The sequence below is a fragment of the Triticum aestivum genome, chromosome 7A, assembly GCF_018294505.1.
Source record: "Triticum aestivum cultivar Chinese Spring chromosome 7A, IWGSC CS RefSeq v2.1, whole genome shotgun sequence".
Classification (NCBI taxonomy): Eukaryota; Viridiplantae; Streptophyta; class Magnoliopsida; order Poales; family Poaceae; genus Triticum; species Triticum aestivum.
In genome coordinates, this window is record NC_057812.1 from 692,105,889 (window position 1) to 692,120,791 (window position 14,903).

Below are 14,903 nucleotides of genomic sequence, written 5' to 3' on the forward strand. Positions count from 1 at the left end.
TGAAATTGTTGAGATAAAAAGGCCATGGCCCAAAAATAAAAAGGCTTCAATGTTGGGCTTGGTCCATTTAGCTGACAAAAAATTCATAGGAAAATTTATATATATATGGGCTGAATTAATGGGCTCGGCCCATGTAAAACACAGAGTTGGAACGGGCTGATTCCTGTGCCACATCAGATTGCCACGTCGGATGCCTATGTGTCTTGGGGAGGCTGCTAGTGACCAAAACAAAACAGTAGGCATATTTTGGTCATAAACGTCTACGACCTTCTCACAGAGAAGGTCATTAATTTCAATTTACGACCGTCAGCTTTTGACCATCTGTTTTTGGTCACAAAAAGGTCACAAATGGAAAATAATGACCAATCAGTGACCAATAGTCAAGGTCACAAGTTGAAATATTTCTTGTAGTGCTCCGCATGTGGGTGTTCAACCCGGAGGGACCGCGAGCTATTCAGCACTTCCTTGGCATGACGCTCGAAGAGATGTATCAATTGTTCTTCAGACCACAAATAATGTGTCCGGACAACACCCAGGATGCGGGTCTGAGCTACAATCATCCAGATACCCAAGTAAGTAGTCCCGTAGCCGAACATGTTGTCTTTTTATTTATCACAACATCATTCTGAAAAGTCGCTCTTTGACCAGGACTAGGTAACAAAGGCGAAGATGATCTAGTGTCCGCCCCCCCTCCCTGAGGTCTCACCGGATCTTGTACTAGCCAGGATGCTGGAGCTTGCGCCTTATCAAGCTCCCTCAGGGGAAGATCCCTCAGGAAGGAGAATCTGAAATTCCCTCTCCCCAAGGAAGGAAGAGGACCACCCCGGAGGACCCAGAAACAATGGTTTCCAAACGGGGGAAGAAATCTCTGCCAGAGGGTCCTACCCAGGGGGTACCCTTGCCGCATAGTGCACGCAAGGGGATCAGCCCTCCACCGAGCTGTAAGTAAAAAGGTACTTAATGGTAAAAATATCATGCCTTACTCCTGAGGACAACAACCAAAGCATTTATCTTGTAGTTCGGATCGTAGCCCTTCTCGACAGAGTTCGTCTTTGGCGGATCTTCTTCCGGAGATGATGGAGAGCGAAACACCTCCCCATGCCACCCCGCCTCATGAGGCAGGCGACCCTGAAGTGTCGTCGCGAAGGGTTTCTCCTGATCCGGCAAGGCTAGAGGGTAATCCTTCGGCCACCCAAAGTCCTCAGTATCCAGCTCCTGAAGAGAGCAACCGAAAGAGTCCGTCACCATCTGGTTTGCGGCCGGACGCACTGAAGGATCTACTAGAGCAAGCGGCTATCTCATAAGCGCATTGTATGCTAATGGGTATGGTGATTGAGAGGATTTCATCCGCCGAAAGCGGGTTGCATGAAGCTTTTATGAGTCTACTGAAAGGCTTTGAGGTACGTGAAATAGTATGTATTTTTGGCAGTACCGCACGCGTTAGGTGTGCCCCATGCAGATAGTAGCCCCTGAAACTTTGGTTGCCGTCGAGAGCGGAGGCAAACAGAGGATCATAGTCCCAGGTAATAATCAGTCCGCCTTCATATCCAGGTGGTGGAAGGTCCGGTGGCTAGCCGGACTTGTGAATTTGCCGAACTGAAGCGGCAACTTGATGCGGCAGATGCCGACATCGTGCTTGTCAACAAGCGGCTTGACGAGGCACATGGTATGTGATTTCTCCGGTGATCAACACGTAGTAAGAGGAGCATAATGCTAGTATCTTTAATATGTTGTGACTGCAGATGGAGCTGCGGCCGTGGAGACCCTTCGGGCGGAACTTGCCCGAGCCAAAGAACAAGCCAGGAATAGTGATGCGGCCGCTCTAAAGGCGGCCGAAGAGCTGATGGCCGAACATGCTACCCATTGCCAAAGCAAGGAAAAAATGGCCAAGATGGCCGTTGAGTTGAAAGATGCCACCGACCGTTACCGGCTTCTTGAAAAGGAAAACCGAGCGAAGGTGGCAGAGCTGGAGAAGGCCATTGTAGCAGCCAAGGAAGCCCGCTCTAAGATCAGAGCGTCGAAGGAGGAGCTGCGTCAAGCTGGAGATAATGCGGCTGGGAAGCCCTTCTTGCTGCGGACGAAGTTCGGAGATCCAAAGTATGCCCCTCTTGATCAACTATGGAGTTCTGCGGACGCATATGCGGATCTGGCAGCCAGTGCTGCTGATGCGGCCAAGTACTTCAAGGATCAAAAAGATCGTGAAGTGGAAAAGCTATTCTGGTCGCAGTTTGATGGTCCAGCGCGTCCGCTGCTGTTAAATGAGCCTATGACCGAGTGGGCCGAGCTCCATAGGTTGTCTGGGCTTGCCATGGGGTCTGTTGTGGATCATCTGTGGCCGAGAGGGCCACGGCCGAATAGTTATTTTGGTTTGGTGCAACGGTTCCTTGGTGTTGTGCCGCATATCGACGCTATGAAGAGGTCGGCGTGCATACAGGCTGCGCGCATGGCACTTGCCCGTGTGAAGACATATTGGGCAGACATAGAGGCCACCGTTATTGAACCCACGGTTCGGCTATGGGCCGAGTAGCTGCCGAGCACTACTTTGAAGAAGTCCTTGAAGGTGCCCGTTCAATAGAAGCTAGTGCTCGAAGAATATTGTGTTCTAGTGACATGTATTCCCATTGTAAAAGCAATGTTTTATTGAATTATAAAGGTTGTGTTTATACTTTTGCCTGAAAGTATTACGATGCCCCCTATGCGGCCGTTTATGTATATATGTATATAACCTGAAAGTTTGCAGTCATCGGCTTCAGCCCCCACGCCTATAATGCGGGGGTGTTCACAGAAGACGCGTGTTCACACTTGATCTAACGTCTTGGTCCATTAAGAAGGTGATAGCGCAGTGAACTAGGCAATCGGACTATATTGCTTTAACACTTTCACTTAGCCATAGGAATTTGACGGTGGGGCTACTATATAGCCCCTGGTGGCTCCGCGCTCGTCCGAATAAGGGACCCGTACTTGCCTGGCCGGGAAATGGCCCTTCGTTAATGCGGAGGAATCCCGAAAATTCCGTAAGTCATCGAGTGGTTGACCAGTATCACGCTTTATCATGACAGTCAGTTCTCGTCTTTCTGTACTGAGGTGCTCGTCCGGATGAACCAGGGCACAATCACACTAGTTCTCCTGGTGCCACCTTAGTCGATATAGTGGAACGTAAGGTAGCAAAACACAGGAGCCGGGCAAACCCAACATTTGACCAAAGACATGATTTAGAGTTGATGCATATAAGGCCAAACTCGCGACGCCGAACACTCCCTAAGGTATTCGGTCTTTATAACATATGCTGGGATGAACAATGCCCTTGATAATGAACCCTGAGTGTCCACGTACATGCAATATTCTGACGTGGCCAAATGCCAATAACGTCAGCATCCTTTTCGGTTGTACTCAGAATCCGGAGGATGTGAATAACAAGAGACAGTAAAAAAGTTTTACGCAGGGTCTTAATCTAAAAAGAAACCTTTGAGCGGGTCCCTGTTGCACGTCTGCGCCTGTGTCTCTATTGTGCCGTATCCTGGACGAGTGTAGCACAATTTTCATCTGTAAAAGAGAGGAACTTAGTTGAAAGTTGTCGTGCAAAAAATTGGTTATTATAAATAAACCATGTAAAATTCAAGATAAATAAGGTTGAGCCGAATTAGCCCTGTTTACACGCAAGAAGCCCCTGGTACCGTCTATAAGGGTATAACCATCAAACCAATCTCAAGTATATCTAATGATGCACCGGACTCGTCTAACCGTGTCCGTGGTCTTAACGACCGGTCATTTATTCTGGTTGGTGAGGCCGTCTAGTGTTCGGCTGTTAAGGCAGCCGCACGTTCTTCTACATGTAAGGAACGCTCGATATTTCCATTAACTGTGATGGTGCCGCACAGGCCAGACATCTAAAGTTGTTCGTCTTAGTAGTGCTTGATAGCCGCTTTGGAATGGAGCGATGTCGAAGTGTAACTTTTCACTTCGGTAGTTGTCTGGTGAACCGTATACGACTTCTAGTATTAGAGAGCCCATGGAGCAGGCCTATGGTCCTGGTATTACTCCCTTGAAGGTAGTATTACTGTGGCTGATCTTTGTCGGGTCTATCCCCATTTTGCGGACTGTGTCCTGATATATCAGATTTAGACTACTGTTGCCGTCCATAAGGACTCGTGTGAAATGGTATCCGTTTATTATTGGGTCTAGCATCAAGACGGCCGATCCTTTGTGCGAGATGTTTGTTAGGTGATCCCTGCGATCAAAAGTGATCAATTGGGCCAACCAGGGGTTGGGCTTACGGGTGACGCGCATTACGACTCGTGTGTCGCAGAGTCCATGCTTGCTTCTCCTATTCGTCACATGTATCATGTTCACTATTTTGACCTCTGGTGGGAATTTTTTTCTGTCCCCCTGTGCTTTGCTGGCGAGGTTCGTCCTCGTCTTCACTTGGTGTCTCCCTCCCCTTATGTTTGGCGTTTAGCTTACCGGCCTGCTTGAAGACCCAGCATTCTCCATGGATGTGATTTGCAGGTTTATGAGGGGTGCCATGAATCTGACATAGTTTGTCTAGAATCTTGTTTAGGCAGGACGGTCCATCTCTGTTGCCTTTGAAAGGCTTTTTCCGCTGACCTGGTCGAGAGCCCCTGAATCCGGCGTTTACCGCCGTGTTATCTGGGCTGTCTTCTTTATTCCGGCGCTTGTTTTTATTGCGTTGTGGTTTTCCATTGCCATACCTGGCTTCGGATGTGCCTGGGTCGCTGGTGCTACTACGAGCTAGTCAGCTATCTTCGCCCATGCAAAAGTGGGTCATGAGGCTTGTCAGGGCTGCCATTGTTCTCGGTTTTTCTTGGCCGAGGTGTTTGGCGAGCCATTCATCTCGGACGCTGTGTTTGGAAGATGCTAGGGCTTCGGCGTCCGGGTAGTCGACGATTTGGCTCTTCTTAGTGAGAAATCTGTTCCAAAGCTTTCGGGCTGACTCTCCGGGTCGTTGAACTATATGACTTAAATCGTCTGCATCTGGAGGTCGGACATAAGTCCCTTGAAAATTAGCCCGAAAAGCATCCTCAAGCTCCTCCCAATTTCCAATTGAGTTTTCGGGGAGGCTTTTCAGCCAGTGTCAAACTGGTCCTTTCAGCTTGAGGGGAAAGTACTTAATGGCGTGGAGATCGTCTCCGCGAGCCATATGAATATGGAGGATAAAGTCCTCAATCCAGACTCCAGGGTTCGTGGTTCCGTCATACGCCTCTATGTTCACTGGTTTGAATCCTTCTGGAAATTAGTGGTCCAGCACCTCATCGGTGAAGCATAGGGGGAGTGCGGCGCCCCTGTATTTTGTCGTGTCGAGGCGTTCTGACGGTTGTAGTGTTCGGTTTTGGTTGTGCACTGGACTGCGTTTCCTTGATTCGTAGATGTATCTAGTTGCGCTGGTCTTCCGATGCGAGTCGTCATGTGAAGCGTGTGCAGACTTATGTGCGGCCTTGTTAGCCGCTCTATCGCCGCCACCAGGTGGTTGATCTGACCGGTCGTCCGTTTTATTCTTTGGTTGTGTGGGCTCTAAGGCCTCGTCATGAAATTCAGGTAACAGCTTGCGGTTTGGATAGCTCTTCGTGTGGTAACTACCACCATACTTTTCTTTGTTGTCGAGCACTTTGTTCCATCTACTATTGAGCGTATTCTGCGCGGCTTTAAGCCTTTGCTTTTGCTTCTTCAGACTCCTCGCGGTGGCAATAAGCCTTTTGCGGAGGTTCTCTTGTTCCAAGTGCCTTTCCGGGATGATGTCTGCTTCTTCGTCTGGACTGTTTTCCTCTTTGGAGGGTGGTTTATGAGCTATATCTTCGGCGTCGCCAAGTCTGGACAGTGGATCCGTACTACGTTCATCGTTTGCTGGTGCACTGCTGTTATTGCTGTTTTTGATGAGGCGGGTTGTGGAGCGGCGCCTACGCCGACGCTTTGGTTGCTTCTCGAGGGAGCTATCCTTCGCTGCATCCTCCCGTTCCTCGTTATCGTTTTCTTTGGGTGTATCCAGCATGTATATGTCGTGTGATGAAGTGGCGGTCCAGCGCCCTGTGGGCGGTGGTTTCAATTCGTCTCCTGTATCGTCGTCCATGCCGTCGATGTCTCCGGAGTCGAAGTCGAGCATGTCGGTTAAATCGTCGACAGTGGCTACTTAAGTGGGCGGTGGGTGGGGAACAAATTTCTTTGTCGTCTGCATCCCATCCTAGCCGGACATAGTTCGGCCAAGTTTCTCCTGACAAGGAGAGAGACTTTAGTGATTTTAGCATGTCGCCAAAAGGCGAGTGCTGAAAGATATCCGCGGAGGTAAAGTCCATGATCGGTGCCCAATCGGATTCGATAGGCACGGACGCAGGCGGTTCGGAGCCTATCGCCACTGAGAGTGCGGCTTCCAAGGCGGGGTCTATCCACCCATCCTTGGATGGCGCAATTCGCTCCGGATTGAAGGCCAGAGTAGTTGCCGGTGTGATCTCCCAAACACCGTCCGACGGCAGAGCTATATCATGCTCGTCATGATCGTGCGGCGCACCTGGCAAGGGCTCGAATCCGTCGAAAATCAAGTCTCCACGGATGTCGACTGGATAATTCAAGTTTCCAAACCTGACTTGGTGGCCAGGGCGTAGCTCCCGATCTGCTCCAGATGACCAAGCGATTTGGCCCACAGTGCGAAGCCGCTGAATACAAAGATCTGTCCGGGGAGGAAGACCTCACCCTGGACCGCATTGTTACTAAGGATCGAAAGAGCCATCAAGCCTTATGGTGACTGCATAGTGGAACTCTCAATGAAAGCACCAATGTCGGTGTAAAAACCGGCGGATCTCGGGTAGGGGATCCCAAACTGTGCGTCTAAGGCAGATGGTGACAGGAGGCATGGGACACGATGTTTACCCAGGTTCGGGCCCTCTCGATGGAGGTAATACCCTACTTCCTGCTTGATTGATCTTGATGATATGAGTATTACCAGAGTTGATCTACCACGAGATCGTAGAGGCTAAACCCTAGAAGCTAGCCTATGGTATGATTGTTGTTGTCCTACGGACTAAACCCTCCGGTTTATATAGGCACCGGAGGGGGCTAGGGTTACACAGAGTCGGTTACAAGGAAGGAGATCTGCATATCCGTTTTGCCAAGCTTGCCTTCAATGCTAAGGAGAGTCCCATCCGGACACGAGACGAAGACTTCAATCTTGTATCTTCATAGTCCAACAGTCCGGCCAAAGGATATAGTCCGGCTGTCCGGATACCCCCTAATCCAGGACTCCCTCACCTGCCTTCCAACAGTAATGAGCCGTCAAATCATGAAGGCCGTCGCCTCTGGTGAAAAGGACCAAGCTAGACTGCCCCACCCTCTAGCCTTTTAAAAAATGTATACATTTGTACAGTAGTAGTATCGATGGATTGCGCCATGGAGCAAAATTAACAAGATGAAAATAAAGAAAAAAGGTGGTACATATAGAGAGCGCTCGTCGCCAAATTATGCATATACTATATGACACTACCCACTATGATGGTACTAGTAACATAGACTAGTAACTAGTCTATGTTACTCTCCACTATGACCCGCCAAAGTCGAGGTGCGGATACCAACAAGGGCCTGGTTGTGTCTATACTTGGACAACTCACCCGACTGCATGTGCACCAGACAGACGAAGCTCGTGTCATGTTGGTGCCGTGTGCGGCCGGCACATTAACCAAAACCTCGCGCCTCCATCTTAGCCTCCGCGTTTTAAACTTCTCAATCTCAAGGCCAAGGAGCAACGTGAAACCTATGATAGAGCCAATCGGATGGTTGAGAACACTACAATTCATAGCTACAGATGCGTGTGTGAGAGAGGACGAGTGTGTAAGTGGGTGGCATCAACCTAGGGAGCAGTGATGGTGTGCGCGAGAAGTCCCGAGAGATAGGTGTAATGCGTCTGAAAAAAAGACTAGTCTATAGCTCGCCACGAGGCTATTCTTATCGAACGCCAAGCGTAAGATATGTATCCGACGGTGCTAGTTTTTGCACGTACACAGCATTTAAAAAGAACTAGTACCATGGCATATGCTACACCACGGCCGAGAAAAAGTGCCGACGTTACGCCCCTGGGGAATAGTGACGCAATTCAAAAATAGAACCGTAAATAAATTTTGAGCGCGTCTCGTCACATTCCAAATTACTACAACTACCATGCTATATTTAATTGCAAACCTGTTCACACCGATTAGAACCTAAACGGTTTCCCACTTAGGAGCGTATTATTAGTACTCGGTTATAAATACTACTATGCTAAAATGACTGCACATTCCTCCTCAACTACTCATCGACAAAAAACAATCAAGTCAATCAAGCCATAGCCAGCATGAGTTCTCGGTCGAGAGATTTCCACCAAGGAGAGGTGAGCATGGAAGAGGAAGCACGAGAGAGGTCCCGCCTCGCTGCGAAAGCAGCCGACATGTCCAACCGCGCAGCAGTAACAACATAGAGGTTCCGACGCGCCATCTATGTAGCTGACTGGTCCGACCATGCCGCAGAAGCAGCAGAGATATCCCACTGCGCCGCCGAAGCAGCAGGGAGGTCCCTCCGCGCCGCGGCAGCCTGGGAAAATTTCTCGCGGGCAGGCAAGGACTCTTACAGGCGCATGCATGCGATAATCCATAGCCAGATGGATCAGATCTCCGGCTAGGTAAGGTTGCATGACGAGGCTACTGGCGTCATCCGAGAACTAGGGGAGGGCAATGCGAAGCTCCAGGGCGAGCGCGACCTGCTAAGGGTGAAGATCGCCGAAAGGGTGAAGCAGGAGGAGGAGACGACTCATTACTACTGGAAGGCAGGTGAGGGAGTCCTGGATTAGGGGGTTTCCGGACAGCTGGATTATATCCTTTGGCCGGACTGTTGGACTATGAAGATACAAGATTGAAGAGTTCATCTCGTGTCCGAATAGGACTCTACTTGGCATGGAAGGTAAGCTAGGCAATACGGATATGTATATCTCCTCCTTTGTAACCGACCATGTGTAACCCTAGCCCCCTTCGGTGTCTATATAAACCGGAAGGTTTTAGTTCGTAGGACAACATACAATCATACCATAGGCTAGTTTCTAGGGTTTAGCCTCTCCGATCTTGTGGTAGATCTACTCTTGTACTACCCATATCATCAATATTAATCAAGCAGGACGTAGGGTTTTACCTCCATCAAGAGGGCCCGAACCTGGGTAAAACATTGTGTCCCCTGCCTCCTGTTACCATCCGCCTTAGACGCACAGTTCGGGACACCCTACCTGAGATCCGCCGGTTTTGACACCGACATTGGTGCTTTCATTGAGAGTTCCTCTGTGCCGTCGCGAGAAGGAAGGATGTCTCGTCTCATCTTTAAAGACGGTACTACTGTTGGGGGAGCTTTGGCTGTCGGCCAAACTCTCCGGCTAGGCGGGTTCATTATGACTGCCTATTCGGCCGCCGCACCGACGATGAATTCTCGGGTCATCGAAAACAGCCTCCACGTCAAATCGGCACTCGTCGAACAGATGGATCCAATGGAGCTCTCCTCCTTAAACGAGCTCTTGGATCGCCTCGCCGCCTTGGGAGTCGCTACGGACTATGATCAGATTGGGCTTAAATCCAATCAAAGGGAGATTAATTCTCCACCAGTCACCCATCATATTGCAGTGGTGGAGGAACAATGCGGCGACCTTTCCTCTGTCCTGAGGACCAAATATGTCCGTATTCCCGAGCTCTCCGAGCCAGACGCCCGTTCGCGGGAGGACAACTTCCAATCCCTGAACTTAGAGTCAGGCAGCGGACCAGGATTAGCGGGTAACATCCCGGAACCGGAACTTCCAAAATTGGAAACTCCTCGAACCCTGGATCCCAGATCGGGTAGGGGTTTGGATTCAATTCCACCCACCCACCCAAACACAAGCGACCTTTCCCATATCAGGCAAGAGCCCCAGGAAACAGTACATCATTACTGGGCCAGATTCCTCCTTGAGATGAACAAGGTTAAGGACTGTCGCGAGGAAGACGCAATCTAATTCTTCCACTATAATTGCACGGACAAGGGAATCCTTAGCGCCATAAATCGCCGTGAGATAACACGCTTCGCTGACTTGGCATCCATAGTACGAAAGTACTGTGCGATGGAAAGTGCCTGGAAAACCGAAACAAACTTTTGGGATAATCCGGCCCTGAACACAAACCCAGTCCAAAATAAAAGGGTGCATTATCACAATACTCCTGGGTTAACTACCAAAAAGCAAAAACCCTCTGCGGGGCAAGGAACCGTACTGGAGGGATGGCTCAACGGACCCTGCAAAATTCATAGCACGATGGATATGATACCAACGCACAGCCTTAGAGCATGTTGGATACTCCGACAGGTGGCCAATAGTGGGGAGGATCTTCTTATCCCACATACCACAGAGCACCATCCAGTGGATAAAAATACGGTGTTAACAGTGTTCGAGACCTTTGCGTCAAATAACAGGCGCAAGCGAACACTCAGCAGCATGGCAGAAATCTGCCACGTAGCAGCAACAAATCCATGGAGTGACACGGCTATTACCTTTAATGCCAGTGATGAAGCCAAATTCCGAACAGCCCGAGCACCAGCCGCACTGGTCCTCAGTCCAATCGTGGACGGCTTTCGACTCACCAAAGTACTCATGGACGGCGGCAGCGGACTAAACCTCATCTATGAGGAAACCCTTCAAAAGATGGAAATAGACTGGAACCGCGTCGAGCAAAGTAGCACAACCTTTAGAGGAATTATCCCTAGTCGGGAAGCACGCTGTGCTGGGAAAATCACACTAGATGTGGTATTCGGTATGCCGGACAATTATAGGTCTGAAGAAATTACATTCCAAGTGGCCCCGTTCAGCAGTGGCTATCACGCTCTTTTAGGATGGGAGGCGTTCACAATCTTCCAAGCCGTACCCCATTGTGGGTACATGAAGCTTAAAATGCCTGGACCCAACGGAATCATCACTCTCGCCAGTGATTCGGACACAGCACTCCGCACCGAAAACAAAACAACGGCATTAGCCCTCGAGGCATTATCCACAGCCCTCTCGGCCGAGGAGTTAACCACGCTATGCTCCAAAGTGGACAGGGACGATGTGATACTCTACAAGAGATCCAAATCCACCTCCTTTAGACCAGTGGATGAAATAGTCAAATTCCAAGTCCACCCAACGGACCCTACCAAAACAGCCTCCATCGGGGCACAGTTAAACCCCGCTGTGGACGCCGCACTACGAGAATTCCTGCGCGAGAATTGGGAAATATTCTCCTGGCATCCTTCAGACATGCCAGGAATCCCACGCAGGCTGGCCGAGCATAGCCTCAATATCCTAAAAGGATTCAAGCCGGTCAAGCAAGCTCTTTGGCGTTTCTCCGAACCTAAGAGACAGGCCATGGGAGAAGAACTAGCCAAGTTATTGGAGGTCGGATTCATCAGAGAAATAAAACATCCGGACTGGCTAGCAAACCTAGTGATGGTACCAAAGAAGGACAAATCCTGGCGCCTTTGCGTCGATTTCAAAGACCTCAATAAAGCTTGCCCAACGGTTCCCTTCCCCCTCCCACGCATCGATCAAATCATTGATGCTACTGCAGGACACGAGTCATTGTGTTTCCTCGACGCATACTCCGGTTACCACCAAATCAAGATGGCGGAGTCCGACCAAGCCGCAAAGGTATTCATCACACCATACGGTCCCTTCTGTTTCAACACAATGCCTTTTGGGCTCAAAAATGCCGGCGCAACACATCAGCACATGATTCAGACATGCCTAGAGAAACAAATTGGCAAAACAGTAGAGGCGTACGTAGATGATGTGGTTGTCAAAACCAAACACATAGACTCTTTGATAGACGACTTGAGGCTCACATTCGACAACCTCCGAACATATGACATCAAGCTCAATCCGGAAAAATGCGTTTTCGGCGTACCAGCCGGAAAGCTCCTGGGATTTATTGTCTCCAGTAGAGGTATCGAAGCTAATCCGGCCAAAATCCAAGCGTTGTCACCGTTGGCTACCCCAACAGACCTCAAACAAATCCAGAAGCTAACTAGATGCATGGCGGCCCTAAGCCACTTTATCTCCCGCTTGGGAGAAAAGGCTTTACCCCTTTATCGCCACCTTTGGCGCACCGAACACTTCGAGTGGACGGACGCGGCCACAGCCGGATTGGAAGAAATAAAGGCCATTCTGGCAACCAACCCGATCCTGGCCGCATGAAACATCGGCGAACCAATGATGTTGTACATTGCGGCAACACATCAAGTTGTAAGCGCGGTGCTCGTTGTCGAACGGGGAGCAGACGGAAACAAATTCCCTCTTCACGGTACCCGCATTACCAAAAAATAGCATATGCGGTATTCATGGCATCACGAAAACTGCAACACTACTTTCAAGAATGTTCGATTACAGTAGCCTCGGAAGTGCCACTTAATGATATTATCAACAACCGCGACGCTACGGGCCGGATTGCTAAATGGGCCATTGAGCTCCTCCCATTCGACATAACATACAAACCTCGCCGAGCCATTAAATTGCAAGTACTGGCCGACTTCATCACCGAATGGACGGAGGCCGAACTCCCTAAAGAGTACGGCGCATACTCCAATTGGATCATGCACTTCGACGGTTCTAAAATGCTAGCCGGTCTAGGGGCTGGTGTCGTCCTGACGTCCCCAACCGGAGATACTGTTCGGTACATACTACAAATATTGTATACAGATTCCAACAATGCACCCGAATATGAAGCTTTGTTGCATGGTCTTCGGATGGCAGTCTCCATGGGCATTCAACGCCTGGAGGTGTGTGGGGATTCAAACCTCGCACTATCCCAAATAAACAGAGATTTCGATGCCAAGGATCCGAAAATGGCGGCCTATCGAAATGCCGTCCTAAAAATGTCAGCTCGTTTCGAGGGACTCGAATTTCACCATGTGGCTCGGGAAAACAATCAAGCGATGGATATCCTCGCCCGCATCGACACAAAACGTGACACGGTCCCCCCAACATATTTCTGGAAAGGCTCTTCAAGCCATCCGTAGCATGGGAAGGGGACACCGGTAACAACAGTCCAGACTCGGCCAAAATACCCGATTCCGAACTCTCTGACACAATCGGAGGCTCCGCCACCGAAATAACACCTTCAGCCTACGAAATAATGGCCATTATTGCCCCGTGGACAGAACCATTCCTGACCTACCTAACTAGACATGAACTTTTGGAGGACCAAAATGAGGCACGCTGCATAGTGCGGCGATCCAAGGCCTACAGGGTCCATGAGGGAGAATTGTACAAGAAAAGCACTACCGGAGTCCTTCAAAGGTGCATCTCCAAAGAGGAAGGGCGGAATCTTTTGGCAGAAATTCATGCCGGACTCGGCGGTCATCACGCCGCAGCCCGGGCTCTTGTAAGCAAGGCCTTCCGTACAGGATTCTATTGGCCAACGGCCCGGGCAGATGCACAAAACTTGGTCCAACGTTGCGCCGGTTGCCAGCTCTTCGCAAACCAAAGCCACATGCCACCCACCGCCCTCCAAACAATCCCCATTACATGGTCCTTTGCGGTCTAGGGGCTTGACATGGTTGGACCCCTTAAAGGGGGACCCCACAAGAAAAAAATACTTATGGGTCATGGTGGATAAATTCACCAAATGGATAGAGGCCAAACCGGTTAAAACAGCCGAATTTGGACCGGTGATAGATTTCATATCCGGGGTTGTACACCGTTATGGCGTCCCCCACAGCATCATCACTGATAACGACACGTACTTCACGACCAACGAGGTAAAAATCTGGTGCAGCAAAATGGGCATCAAACTCGATTATGCTTCAGTCTATCACCCACAAAACAACGGTCAAGTCGAATGAGCAAACGGTCTTATAATGAGCGGCATTAACCCCAGATTAGTGCATTCCTTAACGGAGTCTGACACACACTGGGTAGAGGAGCTCGACTCCGTACTCTGGGGGCTGCGGACCACGCCGAATCGTAGTACCGGATATACACTGTTTTTTATGGTGTACGGCGTAGAGGCAGTCTTGCCCTGCGACATAATTCATGACTCACCTCGAGTGCGCATGTACGAAGTAAGAGAAGCCGAGCTCGATCGGCAGGACAGTCTGGACACCTTGGAGTTGGAGCGCGATGTAGCTAAAGCCCGTTCTGCATTTTATCAGCAACATGCTCGCAGATACCAAAGTAGAGAAGTACGGGCCAAAACTTATAATGTTGGCGAACTAGTTCTACGCCTGCCGGATAAGAAAAAGAACAAGCTCGATCCCAAATGGGAAGGTCCCTTCATTATTGACCAAGTTCTGACCGGTGGAGCGTACCGACTGCGGGACGCATTGACTAGTCGACTCGAGCCGAACCCATGGAACGCGGCCAGGCTCCGAAGATTCTACGCCTAGCACCAGACTCTATGTTAGTCCCCTCCCTTTGTCCATTTTCTGCATATACATCGTCTGTCTTGTTTCCCTTTCTTTCTTTCTCTTATTATTTCTCTATACCTTCAAGGGCCACCTTGTGCCTCACTTGTACATTACAGATGCGCTAGCCGCACTCTCCATACATGGGGGCTTCTTTCACAGAAGCTTAAATTATTTACCTGGGCCTCACGCCCAACACATGTGTTATACTTCCGCATGTACCTTTTCTCACCATTATATGCATCGATATGACTTAAGTTTTGGCCAAGCTGGGTTGCCTGGCTCTTGTATTTATGCCCTACGTTCCTGTTAATTCGGCTAGGGCATAAGGGGAGCACCTCTGCGATTCTTACTGCGGGGTCAGCCGGATGTGTACCTTAGACTGGGTGAAGCCGAAAGCTAGCGTTCTTAAGGGAATATTCGGTCGGTGAACAAAAGATGATTTTTATTTATTGTCCATATCTACCCCCAGATGCTTTTTCTGTGTT